The sequence below is a fragment of the Lathyrus oleraceus genome, chromosome 5 (genome assembly GCF_024323335.1).
Source record: "Lathyrus oleraceus cultivar Zhongwan6 chromosome 5, CAAS_Psat_ZW6_1.0, whole genome shotgun sequence".
NCBI classification, from domain to species: Eukaryota; Viridiplantae; Streptophyta; class Magnoliopsida; order Fabales; family Fabaceae; genus Lathyrus; species Lathyrus oleraceus.
In genome coordinates, this window is record NC_066583.1 from 143725294 (window position 1) to 143746232 (window position 20939).

The 20939-nt window shown below is 34.8% G+C and overlaps 1 long non-coding RNA gene across 1 annotated transcript; it reads left to right on the forward strand.

Moving 5' to 3' along the window:
- Positions 1-174: 174 nt before the first annotated feature.
- LOC127078778 (uncharacterized) lies at positions 175-5075 on the forward strand. Its single transcript, XR_007787875.1, has 3 exons — positions 175-729; positions 829-874; positions 4264-5075. It is a non-coding gene; the product is annotated as an uncharacterized LOC127078778 (long non-coding RNA).
- Positions 5076-20939: the final 15864 nt, after the last annotated feature.

Consider the following 20939-nt stretch of genomic DNA (forward strand, 5'->3'; position numbering starts at 1 on the left):
TTGTTATTATTAAGAGTTAATGCCCAATTTGTAATATATTATAAATTTTATAATAATGACACTAACTTAGTAAAAATATATGGAAATAGATTTTTTTTATTTTTTTTATTAATTTTTTTTAACCATCGAAATCTTTTTTATTTATTTTTAATAAGAAAAACCAATCAGCAATAGCAATTACAACATGGGCTTATCTTTTTGGAGTTTGGTGATTTTGTTCATCTTCTATTCAGACCTGGTAAAGGGTAATTTTTGCAACTCTAGCTAATTGTGTGTCGCTTGGTTTCCATTCCTACCACCAAACGATACCCTAGCACACTGAAACCCTTGAAACTTCCTTCGCATAATGTCATTGTTCTATTCTCTCATTTGTCATTTATCATCTTAACAAGTGTTTTGTTATCAATTTCAAAGAGAACCTCATAGACGCTATAATCTTTAGCCACATCAATAGCTTTATTCAACGTCATTGTCTCCGCTAACAAAGGATTGTCCTCACCATCCATAAAATGGGTATATGCAGCCATTATTTTGCCTTTTTAGTTTCTAAACACCGCTCTCAAACCCCATTTCCCTTTTAACTCCAAACTAGCATCAATATTGCATTTGGTCCAGCTATCATCGGGTCGTTTCCATTCTTGCTTCTTTTTTTTTGCTTATTATTGTCATCGTGATCATCAATAATGGTTTCTATGTTGTTTTACAGGTTCCAATTTTCACTAGTACGAGGTATACATTATATATATTTTTCCCAGTTGTTCTTCTCCTCAGCCTTATCTCTGCTAACCAGTTGTATCTCTGCTAACCAACCTATTTGTACTCTTGTAGGTGGTCATGTGGTTGTGTTCCACCTCTCTCATCCTAACATTATGAGGTTTTGTTTTTCCCTTCTGCACTCTCTCATTTTTATGTTGTAGTCTGAATGATCAGTTGTTTACCCTTATCGTTATTCATCTTGAACTCATAGTTTCCCTTGTCAATTTTCAATGCATGCAAATTGTACTTTGACTTTGTCGTTTCTTCTGGTTATTTTCCCTGAGGCATTCCCTATCCTCATTAGTTCCCTTTCTCTGGTAAATTTATGCCATTATTCTCTCCCTGTTTATATCAGTATTAACAAGGCTTTGAATATTCTTATTCTCAATATTCTTCCTTTTTTTCAGCGTTTTGCACATCGCCTCTTTAAAGTTTGTTATGCTAACCTGAATTCTTTTAAGGATGGATTCCACTGGTGTGTCTCTGCTTTCATGGGCAATTATATTTATATCTCGTCATATATTATCAATTATGTTTAAGATAATAGAGGATGTCAACGCATCCATCTTGGGCAAAGTGATTTTGATCCAATCCTGGAATGTCATATTTAGGTCGGAGATTTTATAGACAATTATGATCCATACCATATTTGAGACGCTTTTATGCAATGCATAAAGCAGTGGTCAATAGTCTTTAGTTTGTTGTGACATCTAGGGCACAAGGGATCATATTTGATTCCTCTTTTAGATAAGTTGTATTTTACAGGGAGAGTGTTTTGTAGTATCCTCCAAACAAGGAATTATTGTCTGGGAGTGGTTTGAATCTTCCACATTTTCTTCCAAACAATGTTGTCTCTATTTGTTTCAGAGCATCCTATATCATAATTGCTCTTCCACATTTTAATGCTTTTATATTCGAATTTAACTTAATAATTTCCATATTTAGTATACATCCAACATGATATATTTTCCTCATCTATGTTGTGATGGTGTATAACACAAATAACACTCTGGTTTATTGGTAGAAAGTTTTCCTTTATGATGCTCATGTTCCAACAATTTTCCTCCTTCACAATGAGGCTCCTGACTCCACTTACCCTTGTTCTCAAGGGTTTGCGTTTCAAAACCTTAAACCTGCAATGAAAGGGGATTCAGTTGTCTTCATAGATATTCGTCTTGCCCTCATTCTCAATGTGCCAACAAACACCTTTGTTGAGAATCCACTTACTATGATGTAAACTTCTCCATATGTAGCTAGATTTGCTTCATATCTTAGCCTTTAAGATATCACACTTGGGTAGTACTTGGCTTTCATGATCTTAGCCACCATGCTAGTAGGGTTAGTATGCAACTGCCAAACTTGTTTAGCTAAAAGAGCTTCATTTAAGTCTCTTATGGTTCTAAATCCTAACACACCATCAGTTTTAGGTTTTCAAAGATATGCCGAAGTTTTCCAATGCATTTTATTGGTCCCCTCATTTGTCCCCCACCCGAAATTGCTTAAGGTACTCTCAATTCTTTTGCATATTCCCTTAAGCAATAAGAATGAGGACATCAAGTAAGTATGGATAACTTGCGCAACAGCTTTGATGAGAGTTACTCTACCAACCTAGGAGAGATTTTTGCTCTTCCATCCTTGCATTCTCTTCTTAATCTTGTCAATAATGAAGTTCATGGTGTGGCCTTTAGAGGTCCACATATGTGTTGGTAACCTTAGGTATTTGTTGATTATATCGGTGATAGGTATGTCAATGATGCTTTAAATAACCTCTTTAGTATTTTCCTGCACAAAGCTACTAAACACCATATCAGATTTACTAGTTGATCTTTTGTCATGAGGCTTCATGGTAGATATTCAATATGTTGACCAGGTTTATAGTGTCTTTTTCCTTTGCCATACAGAATATCAAATTGTCATCAACAAATAGGAGATGGGTCATTTGGGGGGCATTATTAGTTAAAGATGTGCCAATGATGTCATTTCTCAATTGAGCTTGGTTGATCATATTAGACAACACACATACTAAAAATATAAGGGGATAAGGGACCCCCTTGTCTAATGCTTATAGATGGAGAAATAATCTTTGTGGGATCACCATTAATGAGAATAACAAATATGGCAGTAGAGATACTGAGTATGACAGTATTAGTGATTTTAGTATGGAAGCCATGTCCATCTTAATATAGGCATAACCCTGTTTTTTACTTTTTAAGGTTTTTCAATAAATGAAAAGTTTCATAGGCTTTGTTGGTATTATCATTGACGAGTCTTTGGTTAACAAAAGTATTATAGTTCTTAGAGATTATGTTAGCCATGGATTTTTTAATCTTATTAGTAATTGTTTTAGTGTCACTACTATTGCAATGTTCTTCATTGTGTCATACCAGCACACATCTAAAACAAAACATTGGTAGTTTTTCATACATGAAATCTATTTATGTGATCCCGTTTGCCTTGCTACCAATGTATGTGTCTGGATTAATTTGTTCATTGATATGAAGTTTGACCTTTACCTTTCACTATTAATGCCATGTCTAGTATTTCAAAGATTCCAGGTTCGCATCTTTCACCAAGCCTATCTCCTAGTTTCATTCCCATTTGAGGGGTTTTCCTATTGATTGGAAGACCTCGGATCTGAACCCATATAGGTATTTTATTAAATTCCATGTGGTTGGTTAGTCCTCAGCCAAGGCCCTAGTGGGTAACCTCATTTATACCATGTTTAGGGTTGTCATTGCTATTGCGATGCTCTTCATTATGTTCTATCTGCCCACATCTGAAACAAAACATTAGTAGTTTTCATACATGACATCTATCCATGTGATCCCATTTTCCTTACTACCAATGTATGTGTATGGATTAATTGGTTCATTGATTTGAAGTTTGAACTTTACCTTTCATTATTAAGGCCATCTCTGATATTTCAAAGATTCCAGATTTGCATATTTCACCAAGCCTATCTCTCAATTTCATTCCCATTTGAGGGATTTTCCTATTGATTAGAAGACCTCAGATCTGAACTCATATAGGGATTTTATTGAATTTCATGTTGCCTATGAACGTGATTTCATTCCACTCATGAAGAACAAGCCATGAGTTCCTGAAAATTCAGGGGTTTCCCTTTAAGATACGTTTGTGGTCTTCTCTCTTTTCCATGGTGATTTTGAACATAGCTGGTTTAAGTTCTACAATAATTATGTTTGATGGATTGCACCATATATTATATAATTTCTCTTGGATTGACCCACGATGGATAGGTTTTTCTGTAATTAATTTTCCCATGATACATAAGTCATTCAAGACTTGTTGGTCTTGGATTTCTTCCTCTTCATACTCAAACATGTCATTTGTGGGAGATGATTGTGACTGGTTTGAAGTTATTTTTGGGTCTATTAGTGTTGACTGATGTGTTTGATGTGTTTTTCTTATGGGAATATCAATTTCCAAAATATTTCTTTTACTTTTGGTTTGGATAATATTGATTGATATCAAGTTGTGTGCTTGCAGGTTTTGGTATTAATCAATTTTTTCCTCGATGGATTGGTATTGGTAAGCCCTATTAGGGTCATTGCTTATACCAACATGCTCAACAAAATTCCCAATTGTCAGAAGGGCTCTTGATATATCGGTGATGGGGTTTATCTGTTTTTCCATGGTCGAGTAGCAGACGGAAAAAACTAGAGATAACAGAAAGAATAAACCAGAAAAAAAGAAGGGAACAAGAAGAAGGACATGGGTGTAGTAGAAAGGATAAACGATGAACCAAAAGATAGCGGGAACGAGACACAACAGAAAGAATAAACCTAGTAGGGAAGTGAGTTATAAGGTAGATAAGAGAGAAAGAGACCCAACAGTTAAAAAGGGGAAAGACTTTAGCAGAAGGAACACTAAAAAATAGAGACTCATACGTTGGTGAAAAAACAAAAAAGAGGTGAGTTTCTCCGCAACCCCAAGAAGGGAAGAAGCAGGAATGGGGAGAGAAATAGAAGACAACGACAGAGAGATCAATGAGAATGACTATGAAAATGATGATCTTTGAGAGAGGATATTGGAGGGTTCTTTGATCTTATTTCTAGCGTGTTCCCACCATCTAATCGGAGGATATATATGTGTTGTCAGCCATTGGTATGGAATAAAGTAGAACGGAATAGTGAAATAAAAATGACATTTTATTGTATTATTTGAATATTTCATAATGAAATTTGGCAAAATATTCATTTCATTAAAAAAATGAAAGAATGAGATGAAATAAATTTCATCATGTTATAATTCATTTTATTTAATGAAATTTAAACCTTATTAAAATTCATTTTATTTTATTTCATTCTATTCCATTTTTTCTATTTTATTTCATCAATTCAAACATAAATAATGTTCGAGTTCAATTTATGTACTCTCTCAATTGATAAAAAGATGTTTAGATATAACTCATATCAAAAAGTTATAATAATGTACTATATAATTAATTAATTAAATAATAATAAAATAATAATATAATTTTACAAGTGATATTAACATTTATTGAAAAGTAAACAATTTATTAAGAAAAGAATATCGATAATTTGTTAAAAAAATCTCAAGTTTTATTTATGTAGTTGTTCATTTAAAACGTATTAGAATTTTAGGGAAAATAGATGTTTTGTTTAAAGGTTAAAGTCGTGAAGAATCAGGTCAATATTTTACAATTCCATCTATTTGAGATTATAAAAACTGTAAAAATTAAATTTATGTGTTCGCGTGTTTGTAGTTAATTTGACTTTTTAAAAGTAAATGATTAGTAAAGTGGGTAAATTAAGGTTGTATTTTAACCATCGTGATTTTTTTAAGAAAAAAGTATTTCAATTAGACGGGCTCATGTTCTTGATGGATTAAGCATGAATACAAATGGGGTATCTTCAATCCATACCCGATTAATGAGGGTTTTGGCATTTTTGGCAACATATGATCTACTTGGTTTGTTTCTCTCTTTGAGAAACAAACCTTGGATTTTCTAAGACCTTTAATCTTCTTATTTGCGTATTGCTAACCATGTCAGCTCATGTCCTTTGTTGGGATTCCTACATCATCATCCTAACTACCCATTTGTTATTCATTTCAAACACAAATTTTATGAAGCAACTCTTGAGAGTCATTTCAATGGCTTTGTTAATCATCATCGTTTCCCCTGTCGTGGAGTTATCATCATCGTTTACAAACCATGTGTTTGTTGCCATGGTTTTTCCTTTGTGGTTTTTGTAAAAAGCCTCAAGACCCCATTTTCCTTGAAGATTTAGATATGCATCAGTGTTGCATTTTATCCACCCCCGAGCAAAAAGATTCCCAAGTGTTGTTTTGAGTTTCATTATTGTTTCTCATACTCTTCCAGATGGTGTTGATTTGAGTTGTGTTTTTCTCCAAGGGTGAGTTCTATCTCAAAGTTTTCCTTTTCGTTTCTTTATTATCTGACTTGTTATTGATTTTATTGTTCTATATGTTTATGGGTTCATGATGTTGGATGTTGTTCATCTATGAGAGATTGTCTTGCTTAGCTTGATAGTTTGAGAGGTTATTATGGTTGTGGAAGTTTGATTGAACTTGCATTTAGACATGCACATTATGCATGTCATTTTTACCCATTGGTAAGTTCAAATCCCCAGATTTTCCTTTCCACTTATTAGCTTTTATTTGATTTTCAGTGTAGTTACTCTTTTTTTATAGACTTTAGATGATATGTATTATTCTTCCATGTGTTCCCTTCCTCGTTGTAACAGGCTTTAGATTGGTGGTGAGTGCCTTACGTATTATGTGTCTAAAACTAGTCATCCTACCTCTTGTTGCACTCATCAGGTATGTTTTGGTTCATGCTTATTTTTTCCTAACTACCATCTTTGTTTATATTCTTCATACATTTTTGTTTGTGATGCTAGAACTATATGTTTCATTAATGGTGAAGATGGTAATGTTGCCTATGTTGGTGAGAGAATAAAGGTTATCCCATGTGGGTATTTTCTCTTTGTTTCTCATCAGATTATACATTTGATTTTTAACAGTCTTGTTATTTATTCTTGTCATGTTATTTTGTTTGGTTTCAAATGATTCCTTAGTGGTGTCTTCAGATCACTCTTTATGCATGCATTCATATGCCTTCTGTCATACCCCAATTTTCTCCATACATTTTAAAACTTTCATACATTTAACTTTAATTTACATTGCATCATCTGCATAGCATAACATGTTTTTCATCACACATAATGCCTAAAATGTCGACTAGAATAAATTTTCGAATCTACAGACGGATGGGTTCAATCAATTTTCAAATGTAAGTAAAATTAGTGGGCATAAAGTTTCGAAATCTAGCTTGCAGATGCTAGTATTATTAATCTATGGTTCGCATAGTTTAACTTGACATGCTCGTTGTATTTTTTCGACTACTTTTTTGGTCGCATTTTGATCAGCCTGAGCCTTTTAACCGATCATTTTTTATTTCAAAACATGTATGCTTCTGAGAAATTTATTTCGCGCTGATCATTTTAGTGCATTCTTTTAATTCTTCGAGCATTTTTGTGTCCTACTTTTTATTCATTCTGAGTCCTTTTGTTTTTATTCTTTTGTCAAAAGGTTCAGAAAAATTAAAGAGAATTATTCATGTTTTCGTTTTATTTTTGTTGTATTTATTTAAGAGTGTGTGAATTTTAGAGGTTTTAATTGATTTAATTAGTTTTTTTATCAATTAAAGCTTCTAGAAGATGCATTCTAGGCATTTTAAATTGAGTATTAATTTGTGTTTCCTTGCTTTAATCTTGATCCTCGAATCTGGTTAATCAATGTATGAGGGTTATCCTTGTATTCCCTTATCATCCAATCAAATAAAATCAAATAATAAAAACTAAATAAAAAGATGGAAAAACATAGGGGAGATTAATTCACGCTGGTAGCTGTAAAAAATGGAGTTGATTTCCTTTTCAAAACGGAATCACCAAGTGTCAAAAGGAGAGTGGAAGAGAAAAAATATCAAGAAAGGATGGAGCAGAAAACGTGTGGGGGACTCTAAAAAAGGCAATTATTCTCTTTCTGAGGGTACACACGCGTTATTCACTTCTCAGGAAAAGGAATTTAAAACTTTTCCTTCTAATCTTCAAATACCAAAAAACCAACTTCCACCAAACTGAATAAGAGGTGAAGCGCCACCACCTTATTTTTTACACCGTCGCCACTCCTTACGCTTTACTTGACTTCACCCAACCACGGTTTCCTCCCTCCTACATCCAACAACCTCCATAATTACTTCCTCTTCGCAACTTAAGCCCCCTCTGATCTGCTTCAACGAGACGCATACCACCTTCATTCAAACTTAACCCCACCGTAAATAACCTCTAAATCAACCTTTAGAATCTCACCGATCTACACTCCATAACAACATGCATACCCATTTTTTAATGGAAAAATTCCTTATGCACTCAGAGGAACCTAACCTCACTCTAACTCGACCATGACTTTTTCGTCCACTACCATTAGCGACACCTTTATCCACACTTCTGTAACTCGTCTACCTCCGAGCTATCATCAACAACCATAAGTTCCTTCAGCCATGCAACCCTCTCTGATTGCCCTTATATTTCAAACACCACCTTCACACCGAAAATCTCTGTCGCGTCGAACCACCTTGTACAAACCCACCACTAACATGGCATCAACATAACCACATGAAATTCCATTATAACTTAGTGACATTGCAACGCAATAGCTTGCTGAAAACGAAAACTTATGGTCCTCTTATTTTCTCTCAAGACAGTGACAATGATCTTAGGCATAAAGCTCAGTTGCGGAGTTTGAACCAAGGGGAAGATTTGCGACAAGTGTTGGTTTTCAATCCGGCGACAACATTCATCTTTGGGGTAACGTTTCAAATCAAAATCCTTTTGTGTTTTATGTGTTGTTTATTATTGCGTGCTTAAGATTCAAATATCGTTTGTGAACATTTGGTGTTAATTCTGTTGGATTTGTTTTATAAATATTGTTACAGATAATATTAGACAAATATGATGTGAGTCAACTAGCAGTTGGTTTCAATTTTGTATATCTATGTTTTCCTTACTCTGTTTTCTTTCTTTCATCATTCTTTCTATTGTAAATATTATTTTTATCATAATGTGGCTTTACTTCTTATTAAAATAGTATATTTGTTTATTAACTAGTTAGTTGTTTGTAATTGCATCAATTATGTTGATTTTATTTTGATTTTGGTTTCACTGCATTGCCTATAGATTTTGTTTGGAGACTCATAATATGCTGTAAATAACCTATAAGCTTGTAGCATTGTAAATAATATTGGTTAGTTGTTGCTTTAGTTTATTTCATTGCGTTTAAATCAGATTTTAATCCGTGGATTCCATAATTTTATGTCGTTATACTGTTAGATTTTCTTTTGATACATCAATATGATATTTTTGTCGTGTTTTGCTCCTTACGTACGACACTTCGATTATGTTATCACTATGTACAAACCGACTTTGAGCATATTGTGGTTAACTCGCTTCGATCCTTTTGCACTCGATCTTGTTGCTTATTTCTTTTTTAATTTAATTAATTAATTAAATATTTGTTTAATTAGATAATTTTATTAATCAATTTTAATCAACTTAATTATTTGATTACATTAATTTTTAATCAAACAATTTCAATAATTAATTTTGATTAGCTTAATTAGGTGATTTGATCAAATTTTAATCAATTTATTTTGTTAATTAAATATTATTTGACTTATTTCACTATCATTTCGCAATCATTTTCAAACCAAGCTCATTCAATATCATTCATATTAAAAACCATTTTCATAATTCAATTCATCTGCAACGCAAATAAAAACCTCGATTAATATCAAGTGCGCCTTTTCCAAATCAACTTAAAACACCTAATCAGGTTAAACACCATTTCATTAAAGATGAAAAGGGGATGGTCTCGAGCCTTCGATTCCTCTCCTCAATTGTTTGGGCACGAGTTCCCTTACTTGACTAGTCAAATAATTATCATCTCTTAAAAACTTCTAATATGATTCCCCTCAAATCCTTTTCATAATTAAATCAAATAAAATCATGTTCACAATAACTTGGACGAAAAAGGAAGTCGTCTAAAGCCTTCTATTCCTTTCTCGAATACTTGGATATGAATTTCCTTACTCGCCCATTTGAGTATTCATCATTTATCTAAAAAACGTAAACAATATTTAAACCCTTTCATTAAGGATGAAAAGGGAGATGATCTCGAGCCTTCGATTCCTCACCTTGATTGTTTGAACACGGGTCCCCTTACTCTACCATTCGAGTAATCATCATCCATTAAAAAACTCCTAATCAATTTAATCAAACTCATTTTCATAAATAACTTAGACGAAAAAGGAGATGGTCTAGAGCCTTATATTCCCTTCCCTGAGTACTTGAATACGAGTTGCCTTACTCGACCATTTGAGTACTCGTCGTCCAATCAAAATACATTAACAATATCTAAATCCTTTCGCAAATTAAGGATGAAAAAGGAGATGATCTAGAGCATTCGATTCCTCTCCTCAATAGTTTGGATACAATTTTCCTTACTCGACCATTTAAGCAATCTTCATCCCAAAAAACACTCAACACATCAAACATAAATTTTTCTCTCCCCCGTGCGTTCGAAATCTTTTCACAAACGGACACCGTTTAGTCATTTCTAATGCATACACGAACAAGCATTTAAGCCTCCCATGCGTGGGCATACAAATAAATATTTAAACTGCTAGAACGCGATCAAACATGATTCTTTCTACCGCAAAATAAATGGATGCTAAGTCTTATATCCACGAGCAAACAAGTCAATGTTTAACTGTTAGAATGTGACCTAAATATTCGTTCACTAAAAACAACCAACCAACACTCATTTTCTACCAAGAACTACGTGGTTTTTAGTTCTCCGTCGGACCTGGAGATACATAGGAGTGAGATTCACGTCTCGTTAAGCACTATAAAAAACACCAAAAATATCTTTTGTCTTACCTAAAACTACGAAGCTTTGAGTTCCTCATTGTACCCGAGGATACATAAGAGTAAGACCCACAATCTTGCAAGCACCATAATAAAAACTTTTGGCAACCCCTTTTATTTTCCTTTTGCATTCTTTTATTACTTGAATAAAACAATTGACATTAGCTAACATTCAATTGCAAGTTTAACTAAAAGGTTCTCATTGAGTACAACGGACGTGAGGGGTGCTAATAACTTCACTCTACGTAATCAACTCCCGAACCTGAATTTGGTTGCGACGACTATTTTAATTTTCTTTTAAGGGTTTTATTTATATTTTCCCTTTCCTTATTTAGGACTAAATAAAATTCAGTGGCGACTATGTTCGAATCATTTTTTCTGCGACTTTACGAAGGATCGTATTTTTCGAGATTCTTTATTTTCAAGACAATTTGATTGGAGCATCATTGAACTGGTATATGAAGTTATAAAAGAGCCATATTCAGTCATGGTTAGACTTAGCCAACCCCTTTTTGAAGTAGTATAAGTATAATTTAGACATGGCTCTAGACTGAAGGCAGATGCAAAGCTTATCTCAAAAGAGCAATGAATCCTTCAAAGGATATGTGCACCAATGGAGAGAATTGGCAGTCCAAGTGCAACCACCACTCTTAAATAAGTAATTTGTTGACTTGTTTATGGATACCTTACAGGAGTGGTAAACGGGCATATTCGCCCCCGTTTAGGCCCACCCCGCAAAAGCCTACAAAAAACGGGTCGGGCGGGGCAGTCATAGTGGAAGATGTGGGCCTAAAACTTAGGCCTACCCCGCAAAAAAGTGAGGGCGGGGTGGGGAAAGCCCGCGGGCACTGCACTCTTTAAGCCTAAAAATGCAAAAATTTATGTAAATGCACATGCCCGCAAAAGCCCGTGAAAAAAATAGGGTGGGGCGGGGCGGACACATTAGAGGGTGATGGCCTAAATCCTTGGCCCGCCCCGCACAAAAGTGAGGGAAAAATGGGCATGCCCAGCGGGCCGAGCCCGTTTTACCACCCCTATCATACATGACCCATACTTCGAAAGGATGGTAGGTAGTGCGACATTAGACTTCGCCCACCTAATGACAATTGGAGAGCACATCGAGAGTGACCTCAACAGTGGAAGGATTCAGTATTCCTTAAGTAGTGAGACTGGCGAGACAGAATCCCTCAGCAGTTCTTAAAAGGAGGAGGAGGATGAAATTAATGCAGGCATGACAAATATTGGCTATTCTCATGGTGTACCAGCCAGACCTTATGGTTCCCCGTCTTTTCAGTAGTCATCATGTCTAGCATCATGTTATCCTTATGAGAAACCAGCAATGCTCATAGTGCCATACCAGAAACCCTGGACCGTTCCTCATTCAAATCATCAAGCCCATGGTCGAAGATATCATAATCAACATGAAAACCAGCCTAGGCCTCGAAACAAACTATAAAGAAAGAATGCTCCCCTAGATCAAATTCCTATGATATACAATCAATTTCTGTCATATCTGATTCAAAGCTCATTGGTAGATCCTAAATCGCTCAAGCTGTTGCCACATCCATACACACTTGGGTACAATCCCGATGTGCAATGTGAATATCATGTCAGATCAGTAGGGCACTCGACTGAATATTGCAACGCTTTTAAAGCTAAAGTACAACAGTTGACTGTTAAAAAGTACATATCTTTTCCAGAAGGAAACCTGATGATGCACGTCAACCTCTCGCCCGAATGAGTTTGAAGACTTCATGGAGAGCCTCCTAAAGTCGGTAGTTCAAACAGGAAGACATCTTCAAATGCTGACAATCTTTGGGTTGTTTTTATCATTTGCATTTGTAATTTATTTTATATTAAATGCTGCTTGTTTTAGACATTGTTGTTTTTTAATGGTAATGTTAATGACGTGATCATGCATGTTTTAAACGAATACTTTCGTATTCACTCATTTTTATTCTCTTATATCAAAAACAAAAATACATCCATATTTCTCCCATTCATTTTTATTTATCAAATTGTTGTTTAGAAAAGATTATAGGGAGGATGACAAAAACGAAATACCCCAAACTACTATGGTATGCTTTTGGATAAAGCCTTGTTGATGATGTATGAACATTGTTTTAAATCTACAAACACTAGAGAGATAAGGAGTTAGTCCCTAGTTAACCACTTCGAGCGTAAAAGTAGGTGTTTCTTTCATATCTAAAAACCCTTACGCTTAACCCGGGGCAGGGTAGTTTGTTCAGTTAATCTGACCATGCGTTTGAATGGAAAAAGAATATATCCCATATTAGGATCATCCACATACCATTCTTCATGGACATCCTGAAGTGTCGATGGAACCATGGGAAATCCAAAAGTTATGTCAGGTTGTTAAAGACCAATGACTTGGTAGTCACAACCCTTCAGCAAAATCAAACAAAAATGAAAGTCGGCTATGTCGAACACCCAAAGAGGCGACTTAGACAAAAATTAGGGTAATCCTGGTGGACCAAGAGCTTAAAAGAAGTCGTAGAAGCAAAAACTAGGATCAAAAGCAAAAAAAAATCAATCAAAAGAGGTTGTGTAAATCCTCAACAAAAGCAAAACAAGATTCAATGACTACCATATCAGAATCAAAGGGTCACCGACATCCATGCAAAACCAAATAAGGTGACTGCCATTTAAATAAATAATCTTTCATCTTCACTCTTACACCAACAAACTCTCTTGGAAGTTGAATGTGTGTGTTAAATCAAATGAACATAGGACTGGAGTTTATCAAGAAGAAGGGGTAGGTATGAATTAAATTTTGAGCCATATATCCTTTGTTTCGAAAATCGTGAATCAGGCCATGTTACAACTCTCAAAAGACCTAATTGAAGCAAAATTTATTATGAAAGCATACTACAACAAGGTTGTAACACCCTAAACCCCATAACTTATCTATTAAGAATTATAAGACAAATTAAGGTGTTACCAACAACAAACCTCTAAAATCATTCAACGATTAATAAACATGGAGTGGAATATACTAACGTCATACAACACCTATCATCCCACACTCATCTTCACGTGGGGTATCACTGTGGCAGTATCGTTCCTAATTGGATAAATAAATATAAACTCAACATTTAGTCATTAAAACTCATTTAAGTAAAACTTCTTCAAAAACAAGAGTTATTAAACTCAACTCTTAAACACTTCAACATAAGCCAATTAACTATTAAACTTTAATAGAATAATCAAATAAAATATTCTCGACCTCGATGTTACTAGATCAAAGCAAGACTTCTAAAACAATGAAACCAACGAAGTAACTCCTTGAACTAACTTCACTTGTTGCAGCAATTACTCATGAGTATCTGCAAGATGTCCATGGAGGAAAACATTCAAGCAAAGGGGCAAGAAATACATTCAAATAATAAATGACGCATAAACAACCAGAGTAGATTAAATACAATACAATTTAAACATAATCCACTATACACCACAAAGCATGTATTCGAGCTTCACCCACTTCACAAAAATACACAATTAATATGCAATGTGACTCTCAACAACATTATAGACTCATATGCATGCGGTATCGATCTCAATAATGGTTCTCATTATGAACCGGGTTCTATATGTCGAACCCATGAGCCCAACATCGAGCTCTAAGCCTAAACATCAAGCTTGGGAGAATTACCAGTCACCAATATCGAAACCTGTAATACACTATTTCACAACAACAGAAACTCATGATGCATGAATGAATGTATGCATCATCACAACAACTCAACAATACGAACGGTATCACATTGAACTACATAGTTGCATGTAAAACACCAACAAGATAGTTTCACATCAAAACCATACATCACAAGCCACATGTCATAAAAACACAAGAATCAAACAACTTGCAATTATATTAGCAATTTACCACATCAATTTATCAACAACAGACACTCAACATTTTGCTAAACGGTTCATCACATCCTCATGAAAACCACAACAACAGTATACACATGATCCTAATTTAATTATCCCAACTCTCACAACCACTGTATAGTTCAGCGTGTCAGCTTTCCAACACTTCAAACAACATCTAAATTGGAATTACAGAATGAAAGTTATGACCAAAATCGTCGGGATATGTCAACTAATTCGAAAATAGTTTTTTCACAAAATTATAATGTGCAATCAAGGTGCAACCGATTGTCACAGAAAGATTTTCCAAATTTTACACTATGCAATTAATTGCAATCAGGGTGCAGTCGATTGTAATTGAAGGATATTCCAAAAATAACGCTAGTGAATCGATTGCAATCAGGGTGCAATCGATTATCACTGAAGGGTTTTCTATAAAAAAAATACTTTTTTCTATTACAATTGCATAACCAATTCCAACCCTTCAAACCTCATGCCAGTCCCAAATTAATCAGTCAAAAACTCTTAAAGTCACATTCTAACATCCCTAGTGGATCAAACATACTTAAATTGACACAACTATAATTTTTTCCTCATGATTTCATCACTCAAAATCATGCCTTAAAACACCAAATTTTCATCAAAACTCATGAACACACCACCCAACAACCATACATCATTACACTTTAAATCAATCCATGGCAAACATAATCAAGATTAACATACAGACAAATTTATCATTCAAATGTTCATGAATTCACATCACATATTCATAAATGATCAAACACTATTTGAGGTTAAGGAAACCCCTATATCCTTTCATGATTTAACACCCATAAATGAATAGTTCCTCCCTTACCTTATATTTTAGAATTTCCAGCAAGAGCAAGGTGAATTGGTGTTCTTCCCTTAAGCCCTAACACTCCTTTTCAAGCTTTCTCTCCAAAACCCTTTTCTATTTCACGTACTGTTAGAATGAGAGTTATTTCTCTCTAATTTTCTATTTTTATAAATAATTAATTCTCTCTCTCTCTCTCTCTCTCTCTCATTACATATTTGGCACAACTAACTAAACCTCTTACTCTTTGCTCCCCTTGATTTCTATTAATTCACACTTTCCACACCATTCTTGATAATTCTCTATTTCTATTATTTTAATTAATTTTACCCAACCAACTAATTAATTCACATAATTTACACAAAATAATTATTTAATTAATTTCACACAAATTAACTTAAATAAATAAACAAAATAATCGATAATTCTAAATTGGGGTGTTACAACTCTCGTCCACTTAAAGAATTTTCGCCCTAAAAATTTACTTGAGGAAAACATAGTCGGGTATGACTCTCTCATATGCTCCTCTCGCTGCCAAGTCATGCTTCCACCAATTGGTCATCCCCAAACTACCTTTACCAAGGATATCTCTTTACCACGCAACTGTTTCACTTCCCAACCATCTATCTGCACGAGACATGCCTCAACAATCAGGTTCTCTCTCACCTGCATATCACTCACTTAGATCACATGAGATGAATCTGAAATGTATCTCCTCAACTGAGATACATGAAACACATCACGAAGATTAGCAAGTGGTGGTGGCAACGCAATCTGATATGCCACCTCTCCTATCCTCTGTAAGATCTAGTATGGACCAACAAAATATGGAGTGAGCTTCCTAGATTTCAAAGCTCAATCGACCCACTTACCGGTGTAACTCTTAGGAACACATGATCACCTTCTTTGAACTTAATGGCTTTCCTTCTCATATTATGGTAACCCTTCTATCGACTTTGATAAGCTCCCATCTTCTCTTGAATCAATTTAATCGTTTTAGTTGTTTATTGAACAATATTCGGTCCGAGCATAACACTCTCGCCCGATTTGTACTAACATAGATGAGTCATACATCTTCTCCCATACAAAGCCTCGAACGGTGCCATTTCAATACTATAATAGAAACTGTTATTATAAGTGAACTTCATCAAAGACAAGTAGTTATCCTAAATGCCTCCTTATTCTAGCATACAAGCTCTCAATAAATTCTCTAAAGATTGAATAGTCCTCTCTATTTGACCGTCCATATCCAGATGATAAGAAAAAATCAACCTTAACTTGGTATCTAACACCTTCTGCAAACTCTCCCAAAATCTCAAAGTGAATATCGGATCTCGATTCGATATAATACTCAAAGGAATACCATGCAAACTAGCAATCTTCTCAATATACAACTCGACCAACTTCAACAAGGGATAATTGATCTTAATCAGAATAAAATGAGCCGATTTAGTCAACCTATCAACAATCACCCAAATTGAGTCACATCCCTTCGTCGTTTTAAGCAGACTTCTCATAAAATCCATAGAAATACTATCCCATTTCCACTCTAGATTGCTCAATAGTTGCATCATGCCCAACAACTTCTGATGTTCAATATTTTATTTCTGACATATCAGACAAGCACATACAAACTCGACTACCTCTTTCTTCATACCAGGCCACCAAAATATTTTCTTCAATTCTTGATACATCTTAGTAGCATTGGGATGAATACTTAACCCACTCATATGGCCTTTTTCAAGAATACTCTTTTTAATTTTTGGTACATCCGAAACGAAAACTCTATTTCCAAATCTGATCACACCGTTCTCACCGACTCTGAAGTCACCACCCTCACCTCGGTTAATCAACATTAATTGGTCAATCAATCCTAAGTCGATCTTCTGGCCTTCTTTGATTTCTTCCAGAATGCCAGAAGATCGACTTAGGAGGATCATATATGTGCAAGATGATGCAATATGAAATATATGTGCAAGATGATGCAATATGAAATATACCTTGAAATATATGTGCAAGATGATGCAATATGAAATATACCTTGAAATATCTGATCAATTGATGAGGAAACTTGTTGAGGAAGTCACACAAGATACCCAGATGAATTAGGGTTTCCAAGGCAAACAAGCTTCAAACTCTTGATGATTTCTTGATCAAAATGATATGTGAAGACCATAGGGATCCATATATGATATGTAGAGTCAATTTGAACCATCTCTATATTGATCTCCTTACACTAAGGGTCTAAAACCCTAGATATAAGCTTGATGGAGCATAGGTGAGCACACACACTACCTACAAAAGAGTTAAACTATACATTGACATATTTTTGGCATTTTGGTTAGTAAATAATGAAAAACAAAGTATGATACAATCAAATGTGCTTGGTGATCTCTCCCAATGCAAACCCAATGAATGAGGCATAAAGGGGATGCCAAGGTGTGATCCCAAAACCAATGCATATGATGAGATATCATGAGGGATCTTAGGGTCAAAATTAGGATCTTACAGCTGTCCCTATTTAAGGACATTCTAACTGAGGATGTGAAAGTTAAAATCTTCGTATCGACTCAGTAGAATGGACTTAAATAATAACATATAGAAACAAATTTTGGTCCCTAAGAGATCTCATTATGCATATGATATGAAATGTTAAGAATAATCTATGTGGGGAAAATATTGCCACAAAGGAAAAGAATCCGGAGAGATCGAAAATCCACAGGAGCATATTTCATTCCATAAGGAAAAGCTCATTAGGGAGACATAGACTCTGGAGAATAAAAGTTGTGCGTAGGCCAGGCTACGACTTAGAAACTACTGGAGACACGAGAGGGGTTCCATGAAAATAAATCAATGGAAGGACTCGGTCTGGGGATAAGGGAAAATCTGCAGGGGAAACGGGTAAATCAGAACAAAACTGAAATACTCGTACCAAAACAGGGGATTGGTGATTTCACCAAGGAAATACACGCTCAAACTCAACTGGGGAAGAACGATCTTCAATACAGGAGTACCAAAAGTACATTATCTAATACCGGTTACTGGGTAAGAAAATAATATACTCTAACAGAGAGGCATCCATTACCGATTAGGGTAAACATATCAAGGATGACCCGTTGAGGAAAAAGAAGGTATATTCTTTACCAGTTACTGGGTAAGAATATCCTACTGGGGGAATATCAAATAGGATTTACAACTATCAGTTACTGAGAAGAAGACCAAAGAGAGAGAATATTTGTCACCGGTTAAAGTGAACATATAAAGGAAAGACTTGGAGGAAAAATATCCATCATCGGTTAGGATGAACATATCAAGGATAGACTGCCTGACAAAGTAGGAATTATATCTATCGATTACTGGATAAAATACCAAAGAGAGAACATCCGTCACCGATTAGGATGAACATATCAAGGATAGACTCAACAGGGGAAAGCAGGATATACAACTACCGGTTACTGGGTAGAAGACCGAAAAGAGGAGAAAATCCGTCATCAGTTAAGATGAACATATCAAGGATTAACTCGCTGGGGAATGAAATAGGAATTACAACTACCTTTTTACTGGGTAGAAAACCAAAAAGGGAGAATATCCATTAACGGTAAGGATGAACATATCAAGGATATACTGCTTGGGGAAATGTGAAAACGGATATGATGGGAAAAGTAGGAAATAGATTACTCTTACCGGGTATTGGGTAAAAGAAAAGTACTCAAAATCGAAAAGAATATTACCAGTTACTGGGCAATAGACTCTCGGGGGACCAAAAGTATCTGTTTAGGTAAGAGATAGAAAGAAACGATCAAACAAAGACTCAACCCGATGAGGATTGTAGCGGGGTTTTCGTTACCTTTAGGTTTATTGATTAAACCGAAAGTCAACATACAATTTGAGTCGCCACCACACTTTTATTTGTCCAAAGGAAAGGCTAAAAAGTGAACAAAAGCCAAGTAAGAAGTTTTTCAAATCAAAAACTAATAAAAATGTCAAAGATCTAGGTAAGGGGGTTGGTTATAAAATGGGAAGGTTTTACGCACCCAAAACATCCTTAGTACTCTAAGGGAACCCTTTTTGCAAATATGTGTTGTAGGTTGGTATTTGTGAAAAGATTTATGCAAAAGATTAGAGGGATGAGAAGAGAATATATTATATTTACAAATTTGTTGTTTGAATGGATGAACCCATATCCTACGTACCATCACAAAGGAGGATCAAAACCTCGTAGTTCGTGGTAAAAATTTCAAAAATTGGTGAATTGATTTTAATCAAAAGCCTTAAGGTCTTTTGTTATCAAAGGGAGAAAACTCAACCTAAACCAACAATCCACCATGTGAGGAACGCTTCAACATGCTAGTGAGGGGTTAACCCTATAATAAGCATGAAAGGCTTATAATCCAACACTAAGGATGGTGTGAGATTTACATCAACCACTATGATAACTCAAACCTATGACTAATGTTTTTGAAAAGAGTTTAACAAGTGGCCATTGGAACCATAAAACAACTTGAAATGGGTTATATTTACAAGTTAGATTTATTTACAAAATGAGGTCAAAGTTGGATCAAAGTTTATTTACAATGAGTATTTATGAAAATGGTTTTTGAAAAGTCAAAGGCCTAAGGCCTAGGTTTCTAATTTGAAATAAATTCAAAGTTTTGAAAATGTTTTTTGGCTTGGTTAGATGGGGGAGAAGAGAGAAGGGTTATTCCTAAAGCATACAAAGATAGGAAGGGAGAGATAACCCTTGAAGTTCCTTTTCTTAGAGTCATAGAGATGACTCAAGATGCTCATTTCCTTTGGATTTAGCATAAAAAGCAAGCAATTAATAATTTGAATTCAAGCTCCTAGGATCTCCATTTGGCTTGGCTCTTAACTTGGCTACTCATGACAATGGTCCTATTTTCACAATCTTAAGATGAGGTTCCTATCACACAAAAGCACACATTAAAAATCTCACAACATAATAAAGGGAATGGACAAAGAATAAGTTTGAGGAGAAGTCCTTTGAGATCAACTTTGAATTTTAGCATTCTAAAGGCATGAGGTCTAATTGCTCTTCAAAACATTTTGCATTCTAAAGGCATGAGACCTAGTTGCTCTTGAACTCCTTTAAGCAAGGGTGAATCCTAATTCTAAGTCCTTTCTCCTTTTGTATTTTGGTTCACATCAAAACAAAAACAACACAAAATAGAAATATATTTATATACAATAATGGGCTCAAATGAGCAAAAGAAAAATGACATAAACATAAAATATGTGCTCAAGTGAGCAAAAATGAAAATCAAAATGAATAATGAGTAAGAAATAAATGACATTAAAAGTAAATAACAAGAATTTAAAAGCTCAAATTAAACTTAGTAGTTAGTAGAGTTATGTTAGCTTGTCATAAGACAATGTAGCGCTATGTTAAGCAATCGTAAGTGGACTAATATAGTAGTCACACCTATCTGAGACCGATCAAT